The sequence below is a fragment of the Archocentrus centrarchus genome, chromosome 20 (genome assembly GCF_007364275.1).
Source record: "Archocentrus centrarchus isolate MPI-CPG fArcCen1 chromosome 20, fArcCen1, whole genome shotgun sequence".
In the NCBI taxonomy this organism is placed as follows: domain Eukaryota; kingdom Metazoa; phylum Chordata; class Actinopteri; order Cichliformes; family Cichlidae; genus Archocentrus; species Archocentrus centrarchus.
Window position 1 is genome coordinate 18,041,797 of NC_044365.1, and position 25,233 is coordinate 18,067,029.

The window sequence follows — 25,233 nt, forward strand, 5'->3', positions numbered from 1 at the left end:
CTTTTACTCAAGTAATCTTTGCAGTTTAGTATAATTGAAATAGCTGCTAATTGAGAAAAAGGTGGTAGTGACTTCTTGGCTTTAAATAAATTATTGCCCCCTGTTTGTACTGCAACTTAAGCGTGCCTGTCCACTTCTTGCCTTGGACAGGCGAAGCGTGACAGCCACACGATGGACCAGCAGGTCTATTACACGCTTTGCCGTGAGACTGCCGTGAAATGTCACGGCCCACAAACACCAACATGCAGTCAAGCTGATTTATTTATTTATTTATTTTGGCCTTCTGGCTGACAAGCCTAAAGAACGTCATTCTTCAGGAAGTTGCATGTAGATGGGACGTGAAAGCCTGCTATAGTATATGTGTCACTGCTTTCCTCCAGAGTATTTAGGTAGCTGTAAATCAGCTTGAAGAATGGGTTAAAATAGGAGTGAATGCTCATACGGTACAACTGTGATAACTTGCTTCTCCGCTTGACTTGTTAAATTTAGCAGAAAGTAGACTGGATAAGGTAGAGTTTCCACGTGCTTGGCGTGCAGTTGCTGCTTTGTGTAGCTGCACAAATAAAAAATGAAACAAAAGGAAACAAAACAAAAAAAATCTAGTTTCAAGAGAGAAACATATTTCCTTTAGGTGCAACTTTAAAAGTAATATGCACCAATACATTGTATATTGCTAGAGATGATTAATCATAAGTGAACAAAAGTAAAATATAATTTGGAGTTTTACTGTTACTGTCAAGATTCAATCATACTGCATTCAGTTTGTCAATATGTTTTCCTTTTAAAAATAATTAAACTCAATATTTTGACAGAAAATGTCAGTTTTGATTACAATTTTTAAGGTAATTGCCTTGTCAGTATTTATCCTGATATCTTGATAGATATATAATGATATATATAATTTCATATGCTCTTGTACAAATTAGAAACATAAGAGAAGCATGAAATGAAAAAAAAAAAAATGAAGCACAACAGAAACTATAAGCCCGTTGTTACATGCGGGTCAGGTTTTTGTACTTGGACGAGAAGAAGATCCAACAATTAGATGGCGAGCCTCCCAGTTTGGTTTCCAAAATCCCAGATCTCCATTGCCCTGTAACAGACGGATCAACTGTCTGCCTTGTGGTTGAAGTGTGAGTCATGTGGATTGGTACCAAGCTGAACACATACACTGAGGACTGCACTCTGACTCTACCAACCCCGGTGGATCAGAACCTCCACTCATGTGCATTCTAATTTAACAAAGTTTAACAGATCAGACTCGACTCACAATTTGAGACCCTGGTTTAGTTCTATTTTGAGCTATAAGTGCTCAAAGATGCCTTCTGTTGGAGATATACCAAATATCTTCAGCTTTGACTAATTATATCCTGCTTTTTTTTTTACACTGTTTGTTTTGTGACTGTTTCCTACCTGGATTGGTGGACCCTGTCATTGTTTTGCAGGTAAGACAAACAACAATAGCAAATGTCTTAGTTATGCTCATCCCTCCAGTTAAGATGATGTCCTGCTGTGGTAATACCTGGTAAACAATCCTGCAGGTTGAATGAATTTGTTCCTGTGTGATTATAAGATACTGGTGTGTACCAGCGGTTGCTTATACAGTACATGGATTTTTCATACATTTAGATTGGGATTGGCATGGATGGAGGTTAGAGTGGGAGTCTGTCTGATCACATTTGTTCTGGAAGTACTCCTCTGTGAAATCATGAATTGGAGAAAAAAAAAAATGTCTCCAGGGAGCCATCAAAACCAGACACCCACTGCTGATCTTTATGACCACGGGATTTTTCTGCTACGGGGCCTCAACTGTGTAGGAAATGTCTCAAACTCAGATAAGAAAAAATAAGCAAATAAATCACTACCCAATAACAAAATATACTCTTAAAAAGTGGACATGTGTTGGATTTGTAAAGACTTTACTCCTGCACTACTCCAGTAAGCCCAACACTAAAACTTTCATTTATTATTTAACCACACGTGGCCAGCTCAAACTGCTTAATTATCAAAATGATACAAAGACTGCACAATAGAAGTTGCATAATAAAATTGGAGCATAAAAGGTACGTACAGTCATGCTGGACATAATTGCTGCATGCATTTCTACCAGTGAAAGAGAAGCTTCTGGCCCATTCTGCACAGTGATAAAGGAGATGCATCAGCTGCAGAACTTGTTTGAGCTCAAATATTGAGAGACAGTTACATTTAATCCTCACTAAAGCATCTCAAAAGTGCTCTGTGCTGATTTGGAGCAATGCTGGAGCCATTACATTATTCTTTGATTTGCACTACACTAATGCATTTGAATTTTGTTGTAGCAGATAAAAGCCATATCTGAAAACTCATCATGCCTGAAGGATTTTGTTTTTGGTAGAATATCACTGAGTTTCTGGCACTGTTTTGAGAAGGGCCGTGTTAAATGTTAATAGTGTTTAAATTTGGTTTTGGTGGTAGAATAACTAAAAAAACCGTAAATGTTCTGTATTCTCCACAGACATTTGACAGATTTATGTTTATTTGATGATGCTGAACTGAAATAGGAGGGAGCACTTAAGCTAAGTTGGCTATCCATGATCACATGGTAAAATGCAGTGGAGATGAAGCTTAAAGCAGACCCATCCATTGGTTAATAAGCCCTGTGACACCTTGACAGTTCATGATAATAGTGTACAGATCACAGAAATGGCGTGCCTTTCATGGCATTAAGAGACGGAAGGCTGATTGAAGGCTGAAGTATGTAAATGCTTAATGAATGCACATGTTGGGGAAAAACGCATTCTCAAGACAACAATGATGATGCAGAAATTTAAAGATGGTGAGGGAGAAAAATGGGAAGAAAAAAAACATCAAAGGTTAAGTTCAATCACCTTTGATGTAATACGTTTTTTAGCTTGATTTTTAATTTATTTTTTTTATCAATATAAAGTAATTTTTTGCAATTTTTGTTCATACTTTTTGATAAATTTTGAATTGTAAAAGTATGTATGTTTTTTTGGGGGGGTGGGGGTTTGCTTTGTTATGACTTCAAGATTGTCATAGTTGTTACATTTAGGTGGCTTTTAAAATGAAAAGTGTTTATAGGTGGATATGGATTAACTGGGATCCATCTATCCCGTCTGAGATCTGATAGGGACTTTGTCCAGCAACTTGGATGAGAATCTGGGTGGGACTGCTGTGGAAGAAGCGGAATTGATTTCTGCTCAATATTAATTTTCTATTTTTTAAACTGTTACTTGTAAGAATAGATGTTACAAATATAAATTGAAACTATGACATAGGCATCATAAAAATACCAACATTTTATCACTATTTAATCAACATACCGCAAACTCAAGACTTTTGGCTTTATACAGTATGTTAGTGCTGTTTTGCTTGTAGCTTGATTTCTTTATCTGCAGTTTTTCGGCTTATTTTTTTTCTTGTTCAGTGAGAGGAATCTACGCTGTTTGGGGTTTGAACAAGTGAATTAAAGTCAGGTTCAGTGTCTGAGGTGGAAATGCGAAGGACAGTCACATCAACAGCAAATTAAAGGTATGCCTTCCATTCTGCGTCTGAAAGCTCTGGAATGTTCTTGTCTTTGTTCTCACAAAACTCTTGAATTTCAGCTCTCAGGGCCCTCTTTACTTTACTCTTTAACACTTTTACTCTTTAACACTTTCCCCATGCTGAGCCACCTGACAGCTGCTCCTCCAAAAGTGCAACAAACTGTTATTCAGTCCTCTTGCCCCAATGAAGTTAACTATCTTAGTTAAAACATCACCAGCAGGGTTCATTTTTAGCACCGACTTACAGTACATACAATAACATGCAAGAATACCAATTTCAATTGTGGGTTCTTTTCTTGCAGCTGCCTCAAAAGTCCAACATTTTTCCCTGTGAGATCTGGACAGTCATTGGTTGTAACGCCACAGCTCTCATCCAGAGTCAAAGAGAAAAAGTCGAACTTGTCCACTTTGGTTTTCAAAGTGAAGCTCCAGATTTCGATCTGTCTAGTTATGGTTCACCTGGAGAGGGGCACATTTTCAAATGCTCCTTTTATCTCAGGGCAGCGAAGTCCACCAAACACTCTTTGATAAACTCCCCACCAGATAATGGCTTACTGGTTTCTTTTGGCAATGTTGTGGGAAATCCTAAAGCTGGTCTTGACACTGCCATCCCTGGATGTGTAAAGGTTGGTAAAAATGCCTTGTTGCTATTGCAGCTTTGCTAGCAAAAGCTCAGATGTCAATCTCTCTTTTTAATGTGAGCCGACATCTTCCAAGGGTTGCAAAGTGAAAGTGAAGGTGCATTCACTTGCACACATATGTAAATTAAAAGAAAAAAGTAGCAGAAATCCATGGGACAAACTTCATGATGTATATTTATTTTTTATCTTTGAATTCTAATTTCCATTGACTTCATATGGAATGGTCAGTGACAACCAAAGGGCAAGATGTGGCCTGGGGGGGCATACTGTATAATACCCAGCTCTGCTATGAGGGATCTTTGGATCTAGTGCACTGGCTCCTAGAGCTGCAGAGTTATGAGATAAAGTACTGTTGAGCTTTGGGAATAATCATGAGATGTCTGCGCATAATTCCATGATGGAGCTTTGGAAGAGGGGTTTCCTTAGCCCTCAAGAAGAGATGACAAAAGGGATTTAAACATGGGATAGCCAGGGATGATGTATTGAAACAATGTCAAAGAATGTGAGGGTATATCTCAATCAACTTATAATAACGTAGTTATTGGACTTCACTCATATCATTCAGACCAGAGTCACCTATATATTTTAATTTTAGAACTGGATATTTGAAAGTATTTGTGGTCCTGGCTCACTTTGACCAAGTATTTTTCAGAACTTCTATTCCATTTGGGATTTAAGATTATTTTTAGTTTTAATGAATAGTGATAACCACGTTTAACATTTTATTCGGTTGATCTGAAACGCAGATAATGCAGTAAGATTTAGGGAGGTGTCAGTCAAAGACTGGACTGCTGAAATGGCCCACTGTTTGTTAGTTTGGATGTATAAATCCTTACTGTCCTGTATGTATACTCATAATCTCTCTAATCTCATTTAATCTCATCTCTGGAGTCAAATATGTATTTTTTTATTTTTTTTTTTTTACTTACTTGTTTATGCAGAATAATTTCTGGAGATGTGTTCTGTTTAAACATCACTGTATTAGATATTATGGAATTTCTTCTTTTTGACAACCGAGACCAACTCTGTACACAGGGATGAGGAGGTGTGGGGTTTGGTGTGGAATTGGGACAAGAATAGAAAAAAAAAAAAAAAAGGTGTGAGTGGCTTTCAAAGAATCAAACTCTCCTATGCATTGCCCCTTTTGTCATTTATGTCTGTTTCATGTTGTTCCAAAAACGTATGTTTTTATACCCAGGGACAGAGAAACAGGAACACTGGTGGAGTTAGAAAAAAAAAAAAAAAGAAAAAAAATGCTGGAAATTAGTGCAACCATTCTTCACCCAGATGGCCCAGATTCAAGTGACTATGACAGCAAAGCCACCTACTGGATTGTCCTTGAGCAGGACACTAAATCCCTAAGAGGAGAGATCAATGAGTTTGGTTTTGAAGGGTTTCAACTCTCTGTGGAATGCAACAAAACAACAACAAAGTTTCAAAAGGTTTGAAAAGAATTCAACTCATATGTTTGCTATCATGAGGCACACAGTACCAGTCTAAGGTGTGTCCAAACTTTTGACTGGTACTGCAATCTAAACCACAACCGTGTCTCACAAGGTTGACAAAGAATAAATGTTTGATAGTATCAGATTACAATAACATGGGATGTTTTCATGTTTTTTTTATTTCATGCAGAGAATAAAGTCATCAGTCTTTTTACTCCTACTCCTTTGACTTATAATACTAAAATGTATTCATTTATAAGTTATATTGAAAGAGGGAAGTATTACATGGTTATTACATTGTCATTCTGTCATTCAATTGAAATAAAAAAACAAAACAAGAAAAATGAGTTTAAGCTCAGAGGTGACTGTTGTCATCGTGTTCCACGCAGTTAGACTCTGAACATGAACGGACTCAGGGAGCTTTTATTTGAATTTTAAAAGGAAATAATTGTAATTGTGACAGAATTGTACAAAGCAGTTGCAATGCAAAACTTAGGTGACTCTCAAGAAAGCAGCCACAATCCTAATTTCCAGATCACATTGGCTTACGGTTAGTCTTTGAACAACGCAGTCTTATTTACATTTGAACTTATTTTCTTTGCACTGACAGCTTCAAGTCAGACATTCACAGATGGCATTTACAGCCTCTCTGCATTAGAGCGGTCCAACTTGGAAAAGTCAGGAGAAAAACATGGATGCCCTTGAGTCCCCCCTCAACTCCAGCCACCCAAGCCAAACATAATGCACAGTTTCCAGTAGCAGCAAATATCCATGCAGTTGCTCCACCCTTCCAAAACCACATTCAAAAAGGTAAACAAGCTCTAAGTATTCACAGTGTCTGCAGCTACTCCTGTTTTCCACTGCCCCAGGGTGTTTTATTTATTTATTTATTCCACAGGTAAATATCTAGTATCCATTTTTAAAAGGTACAAATCAAATAGACTATAGTAAATATTATTTGCAAAGTGAAAAACTAAAACCAATAACCAAATCTTTATAGTGTTTTTAGACCCTCTCATTTAAGCTGCAGCAACACACAGACCACCTCACTGAACATAAATACAGCCTTCACAGATGGCTTCTATTAACTGTTAAATTATATTAGGAACAAAATGGTCTTATAAATTTTGTTTTAGGCAAAAGTAAAATACTGTAATTGCTTCATAAATCAAGAATGAATAACAGCATGCACCCTGTTAATTTACAGATGAAGGTGACAACGGCCATTTTCTTTTTCATATAATACATTTATTGAAAGAATCTGTGAAGAGGAATTTCTGTGTGTGTGTGTGTGTGTGTGTGTGTGTGTGTGTGTGTGTGTGTGTGTGTGTGTGTGTTAAAACAATTCAATGTTGCCTTATTTGGTCTAGAAAGAAAGCTTGGTCAGGTAGAGAAAGGACCATAAGTTAGAGCTAATAATGATAATAATACCAAACCTTATTTCTTCGTAGAGCATTATTAGTTATGGTATTTAAAGAACAAAAAATATTTTGCTAAATTATAATTAATTTGTGGGGCAGCATGGTGGTGGGCTGGGTTCAAATCCACCATCTGGCCTTTCTGTTTGAAGGTTTTATGTTCTCCCTGTGTTTGTGTGGGTTCTCTCCGGGTACTCCCGCTTCCTCCCACAGTCCAAAGGCATGCAGTTAGTGGGATTAGGTGAACTGGTTTCCCATGGGCCTCAGACTTGGAGGTGCGAATTCTTAACCCATCTACGTCACACTGAAAAGTGCCCCAGTGTGAGCTGTGGAGATCACGAGTGAAGCAGTGAAGCAGACAAAACCGCATCATCTGGAAAAACCAAGACAAGATCCACCAAACCCTCCACCCCACTGGCTGTGCCTAGAAATTGTGTCCATATATATTATGAACAAAATCAGTGACAAATGGCAGCCTTGGCAGAGACCAGCACCCACGGAGAATGACGCAGAGCTACTGCTGAGAATGTGAATCAACCCTCAGTTGTACATGGACTGGAAACAATTAAAATAACTAAATATCAACACACACTACAGGCACAATTTTCCCCATGCTTTGCTCGGGGCATGCTGAGCAAAACATAAGGCAAGGGCTCCTGGCATGTGACAGGAGGAGCAAACAGCTGATCCCTTCCTTTCTGTGGTTCAGGAACAAAGGTAACGGTGTTTTCAAGAAGATTTTGTAGCCAAGCTTTGGACAGTCACATCAACAGGTATAGTTTTCCTCAGGAGGATCATTGCTCTTTGGATTGGGACTTGCAATATAGCAGTATCAGCTCTCCTTTTCAGGCATGGCTTGACCAGGGCATCTGGCTGTGTCAGGTAGATCTGGTGACGTCTCTAAAGTTCTGATAACCTCCAGTCTGGAAAGTTCTCCATCCAGATGATAAATGCAGTGATGGCATCTGAGTGTTTCCTCTTTAAAATGGCTGACAGAGTACCCGTACCACCCTTGTTATGATACATTAGTGAATAAATCATAGCAGACTTGATGGACCCAGGAACATTTGTCTTTTTAAAAAATCAAAACTAATCAAAGCAGAAATAGACAACAATGGTGTCACATCAATAGAAATAAACTGACTGAGAAAGTAGCAGAGCAAAATTAAAAATAAATAAATAAAAATAACACACCTATGAGATGTGACAAAAATACATGATCCCAATCTGTAGTATGAGGGTTAACATAATAACCAGATTTTAATATTAAAAAAAAAAAAAATTTCAAATATTGTTGCTTTTATTTTAACATGATGACTTTCATGCATGTAACTAATTGAGTTTTCTACCAGACGCAGTTACTGTTTTTTGTATCCCTAGATTCATAAAACCTCTAAAAAAAGAAGGGTAATTATTTCTCCATGCTAGCTAGATCTACAGGATGGGAACAAGATATCTTTCATCTCTTGTCTTCAGCTGCTTGTAAAGAAATATATAATTATTGAGCAGGTAGGGGATGTCCTTCAGAAAATTAGGTCTCATATTCTTTTAGAAAACTGGGTCACTCTGACAAAAAAAGAAAAAAAAAAAAGAAAAATCTAAACTGCCCTGGCAGCAGAACATCCTCTGTTAAGATGTAAAACTACCAGTTACATTTTATGGCAATAGATCTAAAAGTTTTTGGACATGCCAAAGTGTTCTAACCATTTTTTTGGAGCACTGTATATACACTACTCAAAAAAATGAAAGGACCACTTTGAAAACACATCAGATTTCAATGTGAGAAAAGAATCATGCTGGATTTCTATACTGATATAGACTGTTAGGAATGAAAGGATGCCACATCATTTGATGGTAATGAAAATTATCAGCCTACCTATTCAAAGACGTCTGAAACTTCATTGCAGCAACTCAAAATGGTACTCAGTATGGCCCCCACGTGCTTGTATGCATGCCTGACATCACCGGGGCATGCTCCTAATGAGACAACAGATGGTGTCCAGATCTGGACCAGAGCATCATTGAGCTGTTGGACAGTATGAGGTGCAACCTGGCAGCGTCGCATTGAACAAAACATTATGTCCCAGAGGTGTTCTATTGGATTCAGGCGAGCCTGAGGGTCACGAACTGCTTGTATATTCTCATCACATTTTCATGCACCAGGAGGAACCCAGGACCCACTGCACCAGTGTAGGGTCTGTCAGTGGGTCCAAAGATTTCATGTTGATACCAAGCGGCAGTCAGGGTGCTGTTGCCTAGCCTGTAGAGGTCTCTCCGTGGATATGCCTCCCCAGACCATCACTGACACACCACCAAACCAGTCATGCTGAATGATGTTACAGGCAGCATAATGTTCTCCACAGATTCTCCAGATCCTTTCACGTCTGTCACATGTGCTCAGGGTGAACCTGCTCTCATTTGTGGAAAGCACAGGGCGCCAGTGGTGGACCTGCCAATTCTGGTATTCTATGGCAAATTCCAACCAGGCTCCACGGAGCCAGGCAGTAAGCACAGGGCCCACTAGAGGACATCGGGCCCTCAGGCCACCCTCATGAAATTAGTTTTTGATTGTTTGGTCCAAGACATTCACACCAGTGGCTGCTGGAGGTCATTTTGCAGGGCACTGGCAGTGCTCATGTTATGGTCCTGGCTCACTTTGACAAGCATTTTGAGTTTTTTTGGACTTTTATGCTTTGTTTTGTAAATGTTCTATTGATCCTTGGTTTGCTTTGTGTTTAAAATATGTCTTGTTTAAATAAAAAAAAACTGTATAAAGCTTTAGACACAGAACACACTGATCAATCAATTGTATGTCATGCTGCAATCGGTCACACAGATGGAAAAGTGCCTGTCACAGTTGGATATGATGTGAACATTTGAGTGAAGATGAGACTGAAATTATTTTAAAACTGAACTAATGTCACGGGAGGCCTGAGTGTGAGGACCCAAACGCAGGACACAAAGGCAGACAGACTGAAGTGAACCAAAGGTGAAAGTTTGAAATTTATTCACAGACTGAGATGCAATCATCAAGTGCTGGTAACATTTTTAATGGTACAGTGTCTGAAAATTCAGAGTATGACTCTTGTCATATTTTCCACTGACAATCACCTAAATCATTCTCAGTGGGTTGAACTGGATCCATCTGAAGGCAACGTGCCTCAGAAAACTGTGTTTGCATTGTAGTCTACTTCCACTGTAGGACTGATCCAAAACAGGTAAGGCTGACAGAATCGGACGAGATCTGTCCAGTCAGTTTCCAATTTGACTTGGGTCGGTTCCCAGCTCATCCTGCCTGGATCCATTCATAATGGCTTATGGCTAGCATTAAACATTTTTATGCAGTTTTGGCAGAAGTAAAAAGTAAGGCTGTTACATTCCATCACTAGATTAAATTTTCACTGAAAAGTTATTCAAATAATGAAATGGTCATAAACTGTAACAAACAGGTTTTACTTAATAAAAAAAAAAAAAAAAAAAAAAAACACTCTTCACGGTGTATCAACCCTGGATCACAGGCCCATCAGTAAACTGTATCTGATCTGGATCTCCACTTTTCTGTCTTCAGTTTCTGTTTTACATCAAACTTTTATTTTCTCCATGTTGAGTGGACCAAGCTGATTAAAATGACTCTTTTCTGGCCTTCTTTCTTTTTTTTCTTTTTTTTTTTTTAAGAAGGAAAAAGTAAAATATTAAGAAAAATATCATGGTCAGCACTGACATGTATTCATATTCCTCAATCCACTGGATTATCATGGAAGATCAGCTCATTATTTACCCATTGTCGTGGGGAAATGTGGTATTGGAGCCCCATTGATGATGGTTTTATTTCTCTGGTCACACACATGCTTATCTCAGAGTGAACATACTCAGAGTCGATTGAACTTTGATCAGCTGTTCTGAAACAGAAAGCTAAGAGTATAAATTTGATCTCAGAGTTTGTTGAACAAAACGGGGCCCTGGGATAGGGCTCAACTACCAAGATAAAACAGGTAATCAATGGAGAACAGAGATGAGGACTAAGCACGATACTAAAGGACAGCAGGGAGGCTAGACTAATCAAAATACAGACTCACAATATGAACAATTCTAAACACTAAGATAAAACAGAATACCAAGGTAGTAAGAACTCAAGACTAAACATGGAGAGATTACTAAAAACAACAAAAAACAACCAAACTCACAACCAAGATAAAAACAGAGGATGCCGAATAATCAGCAAGAATTCAAAAAACAAAAACACAAAACTGAGGGTTCAAAAACTCAGGACAATTCCATCGTTATTCCATGGAGTTGATTCCAATGTTCATGGGAACTCTCAAAAGAGATTTTAATGCAACTGAGGGAGGTCAGAAAGGTAGCAAAAACCTTCAATTTTCAGTAATTCTGTTTAGATTACTTGCAATTTCCTGCAAAGCAAACAAAAAGACTCATGCTGGATGAAGCAAGCTTAGTAAAGATATAGGTTAAACACATAAAGCACTGAAGCCATGTTTGGTACTGGTTTGGTACTTTGAGTTAAAAAAAAAAATGCGAAGTATAGCTTTGACAAAGATGTTAGAGATAATTTCATGTATCTAATATGAAACACGTCTCAAAATGTGCTGATGTGCAAACCTCTTTAGAAGAAAAAAAGCAGAGTGATTTATGTACAATATAATCTAGCCAGCTTTGCACAGTGTTAAATTAATTATCTGCTCTTGATATACAGTAAAGAGAAAACTGAAACAAGAACAGGAAGAATAAGATTATTCGTCACCCAAATGTCCATTTTTTTTCTGTGCTTCGGCAGATATATTAGCCATGGCGCTGCAGGATAAAATCCCTTTCAAATTTCCTGATATATCAAACAGAAGCTGTGCAGCACTAGCAGCACAGATGTGACAGTTACTATACTGTATATCATATGGCTTATGTATTAAATGCCTCCTCGTGATTTGTACGTACTAGTGTTAAACCTGCGTTCTGCCAAGCGAACGCTAAATTGCAGAGAAGGTCACCCTGCTGACTTTTGGATCTGGAAACAAATGTGAACAACAGAGAGCAATTTGAGTATATGGCTCTTAAATTTTTTTTTTTTTTTTTTTTAACACTCATCTTTTGTTTCCTTTAAACCACTTCTTGACAAATCATTTTAAAGTGTTTTAGGAGTAGATTTGACCTAATTTGACGTGACTTGTGGATATGTAGCTCTGCAGACTTCATTTAGCTGTCCAAGCTAGAGTGAAACATTTTATCAAGGGATAAGAGTGCACAAGTATAAACTCAATTGTGAAATTGCTTCCATCATTCCAGTGAAATGTCTTTTTCTCTCCAGCTATAAAAATTAACACACATTCTCATGAGAAAGGATGAACACGGATACTGATCAAGTTCTTTCAACACAAAACATTTTTGCATGCAGAAGAAAAAACACAAAGTTAGGAGAATTTATTCAGCTCAATGCCAGGTTCTATTGTAAGTATTGTGTTGTGCATAAATGACATCCAGCCTGTAATATTCAATTTCAATTTAATTCAATTCAATTTTATTTATATAGCACCAAATCACAACAGTCACCTCAAGGCGCTTTATATTGTAAGGTAAAGACCCTGCAATAAAACAGAGAAAACCCAACAGTCAAAATGACCCCCTATGAGCAGCACTTGGTGACAGTGGGAAGAAAAAACTCCCTGTTAACAGGAAGAAACCTCCAGCAGAACCAGGCTCAGGGAGGGGCAGTCATCTGTCGTGACCAGTTGGGGCTGAGGGGAGAGCAACTTGACTAAAGACACACCGCGGAAGAGAGCCAGAAATGAATGATAACTAATAATGTAATATCTATAAGTAGCTTTAAAATGAATTTGTACAGAGCAGAAGTGAAAAAAATAAGGGATGATTTTAATCTGCCACACTTGAAACAGGATTCTTCTGTCACAAAGCCAACTTGCAGTGTTAAAGGTAGTGGAGTGGAGAGGTCAAGTTCTGAATCAGTAACATATTGTTGTGGTTCCCTTTCCCCCATCTAGCTTTTACTCTCTCTTTCTCTCCCTCATCTGTGTCTGCGAGAAGTGTGAGTGGGACTAACCGGTTTCTTCCAGAAATGGGTGTGGTCCATGGAGGATCCAAGCAGGCACACCTGTTTCCATCTTCACTCACTGCCAGTGAAATAGGTGGCAGGTATTTACTGTACTTACCTGCTTGTGCTGTAATCTTGCACCTGTACCTACCCGCTTGCTGCTCTTCTTAGTGAATCTGATTGGTCTGCCTGCTGGAATACTAACCTGATCCACTCTCCCCTGATCTCTCTGGAAAACATACTTACTTTGGAGCCTGAGAACCAATCATTTGTCAAGGAAGGTGGACAGAGACCTGTGCTTGGAAAAACTCTGCATACAAATACCTCTTTTCTGCTAGTACCTACTTGGCTCAACTTGACTTAATTGTACATGTAGTCTACTTGGTTTGGTTTGTTTTTCATTACAATTGAGGACTGCCTCAGCAACATGGCCCAAAAGTCCCACAACGTCATTTGTATGCGACACAAACAGTTGCTTCATCTAGTGTCCTCTGGATTCTGGAATCAGCCACCAAGGCACATAAACATCTGTGTTGATTACTGTATTGAATTTTCCCTTGCTGCCGGGTTTCAAAAACATTTTCATAAAGGAACTGCTCTCATGACTCATTTAGTGACGTCACTGCCTGACCTGTCAGTGGCGTGCGTTCTGTTGACGTCACGTTGTCGACTTGACTCAGCTCACTTGGAACCCCAGTTGTGAAGGTACTGAAAAGTACCTGGTACTAGGTACTATTACCTAATGGAAAACCCTCAAAACTGAGTCAGTCGAGTTGAGCTGAGCAGGGAGGGTACTAGTGGAAAAGCGGCAAAAGTAATTGTTCACGTGAATTTCTAGTTTTCAGAAAGTTCCAGAAGACTAACCTGTTCTGAGCATTCTGCTTTAAAGAATATTCTAGAGGACTTACATGTTCATGTGAAAATCTTCTTACAAGTGTTTGACATTCAGCTTTTAAGGATCCTTGGCTACTTGTTCTAAAGTTTGCTCCTTAAACCTTGAGAAAGTGCATCCTGAGTGTCCTGTGTCTGAGTGCTCCTAGAGCACCAAGGCACATGCAAATGGAATTGCAGTTATTTGCTATATTTATTAGCAAGACTTGGTTAGTCGATTTAAAGAAACCAAAGTGTTCTATAAAATAGAAAACCTAAGGTATTTCACAAAACATCATTTCATTACATAATTCTCCTTTATGTTTAACATTGCAAATTTACACAGACAATATTTGTGGAACAAGGAAATCCATAAGTGTCAAGGGGGTGACCAGACTGGCAGTTCATTGCATCTTCATGGTGTTTACTTACAGACTCCTGCTTGGGTTGCAGTCAGCAGACTTCATCAAGTGAATTGCTCACGTCATGCCGATATTGGTTCCACAGGATTTTGTGCTGTTGTTAATGCCAGAGGAGGTTTGAACTTTGCAGTCATTGGTTAGCAGAGCATTGGCGACGTTTACTCACTATGCAACAAACCTGCTTTGTAACTTTGCATGATTTGTAAATCTTTCAACTTTGGAATATTACGACTTACAGGATATCTAAGAGGGAAACAATTTCATAAACTGTCTTATTGCGAAGTTGCCATCCCATCAGTACCACACAATTTCAGTGAGAGTTCTTTTCTTTCACATGGTAGCTTTATTACTTCTGACAAAATGAGCCAAACAAAATTATACTTAACTCATAAAAGTCAACAATTGAAAAATGCCTTTCAAACAGAGGCCTTAATATCCAAACTACTGAGGTGAGACTATCAAAAAAATCTAAACTAAAAGATGGAGAAATTTAGCTGTTAAGTATTTTTTGCCGGACAAACTGAAAAGGACCCTAAATAAGAAACTACTAGCATCCTCATAATCTTCAAGCAACACCATATCCAGGTGCTACATCCTACTGAGAAGTACTTGGTATCAACTTCACAAAGACATGGCCAAGGTAAAGAAGGCTGACACAATACCACCACCAAATGAGGTTCACAGATGGAAGTGAGATTTACTCCAATGCATTTGAAATTGTTGTTGCATCACTAATGGATACAAGGTGCCTCTTTTGGCAGTATAGGAGTGGCACTCGCTTCAGCTGTTATCATCAAGGATGAGCAGTCCGTGTCCATGATTTACATGTTTCATGTCCCTGCATATACTCCACTACTTGGCTAGCCAGCAAAGGCCTCAAAAAAGATGACAGGAAGATGATATACTAAGGCCCACACCATGGCTCAAAGGCTCATGGCAGTAACTCAAAAGACAGTTGAATTAATCAAAAGGATATTATTCCAAGTACTGTATGTTAAAATGTGAGACCAAGGAGTCCTGAGTTCCTGCTTTGGTCAAGAAACAGAAAATAAAATAAAATAAAAAATAATAAGTCCCAGCACCTCATTTGCGGTCATGTAATTCTGTGGCGATCAGATTATTGGTAGGAGGATTAAAAGCCAAGCTTGAATTAACCACAATACAGTTCACACTGCAAAGTCCCTCTGAGCCATTTTTGCTCTCTGTGCACAAAAAGGCAGAATAATAATGTATGATATTACCTCTATTTACCAGTGCATAATTGCACACCTTTTGGCTATATTATACAATGCAGACAAAATGAAATTCAATAAAACAGCTCCTCTGAATGCTTGAGATGAATGAAGAGAAGCTCATTAAATTTATCTAAACTAGAGGACCAAATTCTGTCTGCTAATTAATGGAGCCCACGAGTAAGTGTTCCACCTTTCTGACATATTGGAATAAAGAAAAGCAAACACTGCAACATGGAAATCCATGCAAAAAATATATTCACGTTATTAGTCTTTTTGAAAAATACATTTGTGCCAGCTGGAGCCCTTAGATGGGATTGCTTTGGTAATAGCTCTTCACAGTGATATGCAAAAGTTGTTCTGGGTCTAAAACTTTTGCATAGTACAGCACATTATGTACATTACCCTCGGTGAAATCATATAAGAATGATATTTTGAAGAGAATCTCCTGTATCAAATTCAATTTTTTTTTATATTTTAGTGCATTCCACCTCTTGCCAATGGTGAACACTGTGTACTGTTCATGAAAAAGTTTTTAAGATGTATATTTTACAGGCACAGCAGCTGTCAGTCAGTGTGAAGTTGTCTCTCCTTGTAATCTCGCAGTGAACACATGGTGTTTTCAATTATAGTCATCCTCATCAAATCTGGTCTGTTTGATTCTTGTGGTTCGATATCGTGGTGCCTGAAGCACTCACATTAAAAGCAGAACATCCTTTCGTCCTGCTTTGCAGTAACAGTTTCAACGAAAAAAGTTTGTATGTTTATTTGGTCTCAGCGGATAACAAGTAAAAACAGGTGGGAGGAAATACTGTCCACTGCTATAGTGTGAAAAAAAACAATCTCTCATTGGTCATAGTGTAGGTTGTTATGAAAGCAAATTTACTTGATTAAAAATGTCAATTTTCTTGCACTCAATCCAATTCAGGCTCGTGGGGTTGCTGTAACCTTTCCCAGCCATCATGGGATGAGAGGCAGAGTACATCCTGCACAGGTCGCCAGTCTGTCGCGGGGTTAACACAGAGAGACACACAACCATTCACACCTATGGGCAATTTGGACTCACCAATTAATCTAACCCCACTAAGCGCATGTATTTGGACTGTGGGAAGAAGTCGGAGTACCCGGAAAGAACCCACGCAGATGTGAGGAGAACATGGAAACTGCACGCAGAAAGCTCACGGCCAGATGGTGGATTCAAACCCAAAACCTTCTTGCTGTGAGGCAACAGTGCTAACCACCGCACTGATTTATAATAATTAATTAAATTAATTTATTAAATAATAAAAGAAACACAAAGCTTTCAAATTAAACAATTCTCTGCTAGTGACACAATATAATAATATGCTAAAATATTTAAAATGTAGTCCTTTAAAAATCGTTCCTGCATGCCTGTGTGCCTTAAAGATTTTTTGTTTTACTTTTAAATCTTAAAAATATCATCCTGCAAAGAAGGCATGGCAAGCAAATGCTTTAAGGAATTAAGTCACCTTACTGACAAGAGAGTGTTTTTGTACACTGCTGTGTGTCTGTAATGTTGAGCTTCATGTAATCTATTATTGTAGGTGTGACAAAGGGGCAAACTGATCAAAAAATAGAATAATTGTTGAAAGTTTTCACAAGAAAGAAACAAAAGAAAAAAGCTACTAAAAAAAAGTCTTTCCTTAGTGTAGAATTCCACTAGTTTTGGTTCTAAAAACAAATCCCGTGAGAAGTCCATTCCCAGCAGTTTGTAACACGTCTGCTCCATCATCACAACTATTCTTTTGTTGTTGTTGTTACAGCAAATGTAGGTCATGGCAAACCACACAAAAAGGCAGACCTCATATAATTTACATGGAATCTTTTATGGCATTATTGCAAATGTTTAATTCAGTTCAGACAGGACCAGCTGCAGATTATGCACAGATTAGTATATACTGTAAAAAGAGAGTATTTAAAAATGTTTTGTTTTGTTTTTTTCCCTCTGACACATGTTGTACACAACTATAATGCTGGGATGGTCTAGGTTTTTTGTGTGTGTGTGTGTGTGTGTTTGTTCATTTTTTGTCTTCTGAACATGTTTTAATTTTATTTAGGCAAAAATGTGCAGAACAGAAACAATAACAGAGATCTGCAGTGCAGCAAATTGTAGTTTAAGGTTTTCCCTTTTTGGGTAACAATCATAACTGTCAGCACTGTGAGATAAAAAAAATATATATCATAGAATACTGCAAATTAAGTAGTATGATATCATTTTAAAAGGTCACAGCATATTCCACCCTTACACACAGCAGCTATTCAAGGAACAGATTGTATGACTGGTGGTTATCTAAAAGTAAGACAGATCAGGTTGGTGAGAGAAAAATGCATTTGATAGCAAATGATTCAGGAGTGAGCGGTTTTGATTTGGGGCCACTGTGGATCCAGAGGCACGCTGGTTTACATTCAAAGTTTCCAATCAGGGACTAATTTACACTTAAGGTTCAAGGTGAATGTAATTATCTATAATCAGCTGCTTGGTGGGACAGAAAATGTGCTAAAAGCAGTGCTCAGGTAGTGATCATTTGCACATTTTTTTTTTTAAATGCTTTGTGGGGTTTTCTTGAATAACACTTGTGGTTCCATTTACTGAAACCACAACCATTAACTTCAGAGTTGTTCCATGGTTACAATAATTTTATTGTTTGGGTGCCCAATATCTGTTCAGCTTCAGAGACAACAACAGATGTATGTATTTTACATTTTCTTCCTAAAGTCTAAGGACATCAAATTGTTTCACTTTCAGGTAGTTTGTGGAAATTGTGTCAAATTTGATCAGTCCAAACTGTGAAAAAAATGGAAACAAGAAAAGGAAAGAGAACAGTCAGAAATGTGTCCAAATCTAGACTGATAATGGACAAAGAAAGATTACTAGGACCTCCAAATGCTCTTGTTGAATGTGTGCCATTTATTATTGTGTTTCAGTGTGCAGTTCTTCACATAGAAACCAAATTATCCCGTGTGTTTGAATAAGAAGAAAAAGGAAACTATATATATATATATATATATATATATGAGTGTAAAAACCGTGCTGGCTTGAGGTTAAACATAGTGTAGTAACAACCTTTACTCGTGTCAAATAATTTTCCACCTCTCAGGACCAGTAGAATCAGCTGTGTAAATTTCAATTTTCAAATATGTCCAACAGTCATGTTTCAAAAATTGTTACTGGAATGTTAAAACTGTGAAACAGTTACGCTGTAATAGTAAAGGCTTGTTACAAATGTTACCGTGCTAAAGTAGTAAAAGAAAGAAGAATGGTTCATAGGATTCTACATGATTCAGAACTTGACACAAATCTTGGGTATTCTCCTTGTAGGAGACATAGTTAGTGACAATTTGCACAAAATCCCACTTTGAAAAGCTTTTAATGGTTTCAGGATTCCTGAGGAAAAAAAAAAAAAAAGAAAAGCACACTCAACACAGAAATCACCATATCAAGCATCACCTCGGGTAGGAAGAAGGAGAAAAGTCAAAACTGCATCTGGTTTCTGGTTGAGTGCTTTGAAAAGTGGTAGCTCCAGTGGTAACTGCTATTATTAAGGTTTGCTGGTTGAAGGCATAGAACAGGCACTGGAGCTGAAAAATGTAGTGCACGATGGCAAAAAGGAACAATATGGAAAACTACTACTTGGAAACTTTTAAATATAAAAAAAAATACTAAAAAATAGCAAAAATGTGAAAGGTTTATGGCAGAAAATATACTATATGCTATATGCTAATCAGCTGGTGCCAACCTACACATAGCTTGTGCAATGCTACTTTGTGCCTCAAGAGGGCATTTCCTTTTATGCAGCCTATGTTATGTTCAGTGGCTGAAGCTCTTGACAAGTAAACATTTGAAAGCAGGAGGAACAAAGCAAATCTTTGTCTTTCCCTGATGAACATCATTAATATATATAGATGCATAGATACAGCTTTATTACTTAATGTTTCCCTGTTGGTTGCAAACAATTTTACAACCGTTTTATGCTCCTAAACCAGGACACCTGTTTGCAATTGTGAGCTTTAAATGAAATTTGCACATAGTCTGAACCTACATTTAAGCTCCATTTTTATATTTATTCTTTAATTGCTCTCAGGCCATTAAACACCACTGAGGCTGCAGCTAAAAGAATAAAAATCACAACTGTCTTAAGCAAATTTAAACATTAATTTAACAGAATAATAGTCATAATCCATCAGGTTCTCCAGTGTCTTAATGATAGAGTTGTGATTGATACATCTGCATTTTTGCCAGCTTTTCTTCCTGCCTTCAAATAGGCTAAACTTTATTAATATAGTAACTCTTTTTCATTCTTACTGAGCAAAACATTTAAAGTGCGCAGACATTTATACAAGGCTTTTAAAATTAAACTACCATGCACTGCTTGTCTTCTCACTCATATCATTGATTTGTCTGTAACAGCTGTCTTGCTTTCAGCCTGCATTGTGTGTGTAACCTCCTCATATTTGTTTCACATAAAATAGTTTCCAAAATCAGTCACTCTGTTGACAGTACATTGATCCATGTTTATGATTGGTCAGAATCTTCCTCACTTCGTGACACACCTGCTGAATGGTTTACTTGAAGAGTTTCAGTCAGGATTTAGAATGCATCATAGCACCAATACAGCACTAATCAAGGTTATGAATTATCTTTTTATGGCCTCTGACAGTGAACTCATCTCTGTGCTTGTCCTGTTAGACCTTAGTGCAGTGGTCACTACTGTTCCTAAGAAAAAGCCTGATGAATCTAGTTTTCAGATTGCAGTTGTCAGGGTTTAAGCTCTGGTGCTCCTCAACTGCAAACCTTTGGTACAATCCTTTCTGCAAGATGATCCGTAGTGATGGGATGTACTGTGCCGAGGCTTCGGCGCATGTGTCAAGAAATCCAGGAAGTCTTTTATGAAGCACGTATTGTGGCTTGATTCTTTAAGGGCAACAGCACTGATGTCTGAGGCCTCTTTGGTTCAGAATGTGGTTTGAGTGTTTGTGTAATTTATGAACATATACTGTATAAAGCACAGTCCATCCCTGCAAAATTTGTGTCTTAGTATTTGTGTTGGAATTTTGCCAATTTGTCTGTGACACAGAGGAGCTTGTTTTCATGGAGCCGCTCTCTGTATGGCAACACTTTGAGCTGATCTCTCTCAGTAAGGTATTACGCATAATATGCCCGTAAATAATGAAATGAGTTACTACTATAATATTCACAAGTGATTTTTTTTTTTTTTCAATGCAGGGTGAAGTGTTAGTTGTGTGCCACGCACCTGGTGTATAACAATAACACCTCATCTATGGATATCATGTAGGCACAAGTGCATATTTGCAGGGCTATACAGGCGGGCTGTGGGATAGTTGTGCACCCTTTCCTCCTCAGTGCCATGTGAAAGGGTTTTTTCCAAAGTCGGAGATGTTGTTTCCAAAAAAATTATTTAAAAAAAATGAAACCAACTGAGTCCAAGCACAGTGGAAAAATATTATTTCTTAATAAAAATAAATAAAGTCACAATTACCCCCATATTCATAAGCACAGTCACTGCCCCATCTGTTGAAAACACTACAACAGTTTCAACATAACTGATTAAATCAGTCCTGTTGGATTTATTTAAACACTGACGGAAATCATACTGACAATATTTCTGACATTGATAGCACTCTATTACCATCACCCACACACTGATCAAAAACAGATTAGATGTATGAATGAACCACACAAAGTGAAATTAAGGTGCTTTTATTAGATTCTTGGCCGTGATTATTCACGTGCTGAGGCCATCACAAAATGACAATCAAAGTTTTGACCAGCATGGGGGGGGTGTGCGCACGACGACTTGAGAAGTGACTTGATGGAAAGCTTCGAGGCTTCATGAGGCTTCATGTGGCCATCGCTAATGATCGGTCTGTCACGGCGAGTTCTGGAAGAATAGCAGTACGTTATTAAAGAAACGTCACTTTTAAATCCCTGAACCCCACCCCCACCAAACGCACACACACACACACACACACACACACCAACTCCTGCTGAGATCACAGTTGTTTGCACATAACTCTTGTTGTGCCATACTTCCTCTTATTACTGTTTGTCTGTACATTTTTTTACTCATTTTATTACATCTGTTAATTCTAAATACTGCATTTATAACAAAATTGCCATTAACAAAATCACATTGTGAATGTACTTTGTCAGCAGTCCTCATTTTGACAGTGGTATGGCCTTGGGAATTTCAGCCTCTTTGACAAACCATAACTAAACCCATGGAACATGACAATATCAACTATAACTAATCCTTCACAGCAACATTTTTTTTTTTTATTTTACCATGCCTGAATGAAACATGAACAAACTTCATACTGTAGCTTTCAGATACTTTTCAATTTGAGGTAGCAATTATGGATTACAGCAGTGACTGTTTTGAATAAACTAATCAAGCATTTTGTTTTCTTTAATTGCAGTCTTTTGAAATCTGACAGTATGTTTTCTTTTTAATTCTTTTTTTTTTTTAATTATTAATATAGTGTTAGTAAATGTGGGGTTTGCACTGTCACTTGTACAAAACAAGCAATGTGAAGGTGTTATTTTGGGCTTATGACAATTGTCAAAGCATTTTGCACTCTAATCAGAATGTTTGCAAACCAATCAATAAAAAAAAGGAACATTATTTGATAATGAAAATCAGCTTCAGTCTTTTGTTAAAGAATTCAAACACCAAAATATAAATTGTAATGATCTATTTGTATAAACAATTACCGTGCATTTTCATGTCTTGCCTCTGTGTAAGGAAAATGTATCTAAAATCAACATTTATTGAACTTCATGTCTTCATAGTAGTCAGACTTTACAAAATTACAAGCTTTCCTAGTGATGGTACACTGAGGTGCACCCAGTAAACTGTCTCCACTGCAAAGGGAGAAAGTTTACATATCCTGTCACGTACTCGTGCAAACAATAATATATTAACATCTTTGTGAGTCGTGCAGGAAAAGAAGCAGACACAATTTACTGACCTTTTGAAGCACGTGTGCCGTTAACTTTGAGGCTTTACAGGATAAGTTTTTGTTAACTTCTTGTATATGAATTATGTGATAAGCATGAAAAAAAAAAAAAACGTAAGCAGACATTTATTTGTATGAAAATGCCATGAAATTCAATTAACTAACAGAGCTTAAAGTTCAGCTTCAGGGTTCCCAGGTTTTTCTTTTTACATCTAATCTCAAAGGTTTAAAAAATATTTCCACTTGGTAAAGGGGCACATTCCTGTAAGGACACACACACACACACACACACACACACACACACACACACACACACACAGATGAAAGCCAGAATGTTTATGGATGATACAATCTCGGCATGATTGAGCCATAGGTAAGGAGGATTTAGAAAACCTCAATTAGGCGCGGGTGTATTGTGGGATGATTCCGTGGGGAGAATTGCATTTCTGGAGGAAAGCTAATGCTTTTTACAGTTTGTCACAAATATAGGGGAGGAAAGAGCAAAGAGGTGGGCCCTGATGCCGCTTGTTGGCCTCAATCATCATGGATGATTGGGAGACAGGATGATGGAGAGCTTGCAGCAGAGAGTCCTGCTCCTTCTCCACTCATCGTTCCTCCAGATTCATTTGTACATGTCGGGGACATTCAGCGCTCTGAGTGGGCTGAATAGATGTATAAACGCAGGTGTACAAAAAGCAATTTAGTTTGCATTTTGTAATATTGCTGCAGTGTAGTCTAAGTGTCCTGTCAATACTGAGAGGAGTAATAAAGCTAAACTGACAAGAGAAAGTGAATTCACTGTGCACGGCAACCCCAATAACCTGAATGCGCACCACATTTTAAACATTATGTTCTGTAATGATTGCCTAATTTTGTAGAACAAGGTGGTCGCACGCCTAATGGAATACAATCAGTACACAAAATGTTGCTACCAGAACAGAACTAGCACAGACAGTGACCTTGGTACTTACCATGGAGAGAGCAGCAGCGAGCAGAATACACAAAACACCCAGTCGCTCTGCAGCTAATGAGAGAGTGCATTGCTCAGCCTTATCTTCCTAATTAATGATTGAGACATGTCTTGTCAGGTCCTCGTGGATTTATGCGTGTCAACTCTCTGAGCTGGTACTCTTCCGTTCCCAAACAGTAGTGGGACTGTAAGTCGGAAACAAAAACAATTACCAGGTGAGAGTTTGTGATGTGTAAAAATATTTTCCCACTGAAGTGCAAATTTGTGAGTTGATTAACATTGTGTGAGCACAGCATTTGCATCTTTGTATTTAGTTCATTAAGGTTTGCATATCCCAATCGCAGGAGAAGCAGCGCTTGTAAACAAACGCCACATGGACTAAACAAGGATCTTATTTATTAACAACTATTAATCTAGAACTAGGGCTGAGCAGCAGGGGATTCAGAGCAAATCCAGCTCTGGCTGCTGATTAGCGATGACAAAATTCCCGCCGTTAACCAGCCTTGTTTACAGCAGCCATTTTGACACATAACAAAGTAAACATATGTGCAATTGATAAAATTGATTGTGCCCCCATTCGTTTCACTGTGTCACTATCATTCCAGTGACTCATCGTGGACTATACCAGGTCCCTGAACCATCTAAATGGAAGAGGGCTTTATTGATGTGAATAATTATACCTGTGTTTACCCTGCAATGACATATCAAAATGGCAGCCGTAAAAACACCCTATTAACTTCTTGTTGGTTTTCTAATGGGGATAGAAAAGAGACTGTGAATTATTCTAAATGATTCTTTACAGAGTAAGCTGAAGGCATGAATGCTGAGTTTAAGTCATCAAAATGACAAGAAATGGATGCTTTTTAAACTCATATGCACATAAACCATATGTGACATCAAAACTGCATTCTTGTTGGGTTAGGTGTGAGTGCTTTCCCTACATGTGGATCAGACGGTGAATGGTCTGCACCTTGCCAGATCATAAGTACAAGGTCCTGCTGAATTCATGTGAGAAAATGGCAGAAGATTAATTCAGAAGATTCACGAACAAGACAGAGTGATAAAAAAATAAAATTCTAATGGATCCTAATTCTAGTCTACCATCATTTTCCCCAGTCCATGTGAAGAACTGACTATATACACTCACTAGATACTACATTGGGAACACCTGTTCAGCTGCTCATACATGCAAATATATGTCAGTTAAATGTATGGCAGAAACTCAGTCCATTTGGGCATGTAGACATGGTCACAATAACCTGCTGAAGTTCAAACTGAGCATCGGAATAGGTAAGAAAGGTGATTTATGTTACTTTAGACATTGCATGGTTGTTGGAGTCAGATGGGATGGTCTGAGTGTTTCACAAACTGATCTGCTGGGATTTTTCCACACAACTAGCTCAGTTTACAGAGAATGGTCTGAAAAAGAGAATATATCCAGCGGTTCTCTGGGGAAAAATACCTTGTTGATGCCAGTGGTCACAGGAGAATGGTCAGACTGCTTTGAGCTGATAAGGAAGGGAACAGTAACCCAAATAACTGCTCATCACAACCAAGGTACTATATGCAGAAGAGCATCTCTGGACATGCAACACATCGAACCTTGAAGCAGCTGGGCTACAGCAGCAGAAGA